Source organism: Leopardus geoffroyi, chromosome A1 (genome assembly GCF_018350155.1).
Source record: "Leopardus geoffroyi isolate Oge1 chromosome A1, O.geoffroyi_Oge1_pat1.0, whole genome shotgun sequence".
Taxonomy (NCBI): Eukaryota; Metazoa; Chordata; class Mammalia; order Carnivora; family Felidae; genus Leopardus; species Leopardus geoffroyi.
The window spans coordinates 88,949,813-88,951,918 of record NC_059326.1 but is presented as its reverse complement, the minus strand read 5'-3'; the positions used below and the strand labels follow the sequence as shown (position 1 = coordinate 88,951,918).

Here is a 2,106-nt window from a genome sequence, read left to right as displayed (position 1 = left end):
TATTGTCAAATGTACTTACATACAACATCCAGTGCTCATCCCAACAAGTGCCCTCCTCAATGCCCATCACCCATTTTCCCCTCCCCCTACCCCCCCCATTCACCCTCAGTTTATTCTCTGTATCTAAGAGTCTCTTGTGGCTTGCTTCCCTCCCTCTTGGACATTATTTTTTTCTTAATTGTCTGTTTTGGTGATTTTTTTCCCCAGTAGCATAAAGTTTACTTCAGTTCAACTATACAAACACTTATGAGTCATTTATATGGCCATTACTATTATTGGTGCTGAATATAAGATAGGCTAAATTATGATATTTACAGAATAGTAAAGCAAAACACAGAACAGTAAAGCAAAAAGAAGAGGAAGAGGAAGAAGGGGAAGGAGGAAAAGAAGGAGAAGAAGAAGAGGAGGAAGAAGGAGAAGGAGAAGGAGAAGGGGAAATGCATGTATCACGGGAGTATGGGAAATGGTTACACATTATTACATTATTCTGGCATGATTGAGAGTATGTTGTGTGAGATTTCTTGATGATGATGATGATGATGATAGATGATAGATTGTAGATAGATATAGATACTCAATTTGATGTAGAAATAATGTTGAGACTGTATTTCTAAGACTTTATACAATATAGGTTTACTGATTAACTGCGTGAAATAAAAAAAATGGTGATGATTTTGACTATAGCATAAATAACATGGATGGTGTGAGGTCTTTTTTTCTAGATGTACAAAATTCATTTCTTCTTTTCCACTATGATGATTGCACTTTCCATGCATGTTACTATTAAATTATGTCAATTTTTACAAGTTGGCATTGGAATCTTAGCCAACACCTTCCTCCTCTTCCACATCTTCACATTCCTTCTGGATCACAGACCTAAGCCCACTGACCTGATCATCTGTCACTTGGCCTTTGTCCACATAATGAAACTCTTCACTATACTGTTTTTGTTGTCTATAGAGCTGTTTGAATCACCAAACTTTCTGAATGATTTCAAATGTAAGGCTTTATTCTACATGAGAAGATTTGATGAGAGGTCTCTCCATCTGCATCACCTACCTCCTGAGCATAATCCAGGCTATTACAATCAGCCATATCACCTCCTGGTTGGGTAGATTTAAACATAAATGCACAAATAACATCTTCCATTCCTTCATCATCTTGTGGTTTCTCGGTTTGTCTCTCAGTATTAATCCCATCTTTTTTACTGTTGCATCTTCTTTAAAATTTTTAAATATTTTTTTTATTTTTGAGAGAGAGAGAGAGAGAGAAGGAGACTGAGCACGAGTCGGGGAGGGACAGAGAGGGAGACACAGAATCCGAAACAGGCTCCAGGCTCTGAACTGTCAGCACAGAGCCCAATGCAGGACTTGAACCCATGAACTGCAAGATCATGACCTGAACCAAAGTCAGACCCTTAACCAAATGAGCCACCCACGTGCCCCTACTGTTGCATCTTTTAATGTGACCCAGACCAGTCTACTGAAAGTAATACTGTCCACTTTTCCCTATAACCTCCAGCATCAAGGCACTGTTTTTCACTTTGACATTATACAGGGATGTCTACTTCATAGGAATCATGCTTCTCTCAAGTACATACATGATGACTCACTTGTTCAGGCATCAGAGGCGGTGCCAGCACCTTCACAGCACCAGCCTCTCCTCAAGGGTCTCCCCAAAGGAAAGAGCCAACCAGACCATCCTGTTGTTGGTGAGTTTCTTTGTGATTGTGTACTGGGTGGACTTCATCATCTGTAATCCTGTTATGGGTGTGTGTCACCATCATCCTAGATTGCCAGAAGATTTGGGGCAATGTCTATGCCACTGTCAGTCCTTTGGTACTAATTAGTTCTCACAAAAGAATAAAAATATGTTGCAAAAATGTGGCAAAATTACAATCAATTTTCAACAACTTATTCATGAAATAATTATCCAAAAACTTATTTTCTCTTTAATAAATTTTTATTTTATACACTAAATTCTTTGGTATTTTGAATATGTGTATATGTTTAGATATTGCCTAACTCATGTGTAATTGTTAAACACTCTAGCTTTTTAAGTTTTCATATCACAATATCACAATATTATTAATTTCACAATGCCATT

General features: G+C 37.7%; 1 pseudogene; it reads left to right on the top strand.

Annotated features, from left to right (window-relative positions):
- Positions 1-752: 752 nt before the first annotated feature.
- LOC123578149 lies at positions 753-1,903 on the top strand (annotated as a pseudogene).
- Positions 1,904-2,106: the final 203 nt, after the last annotated feature.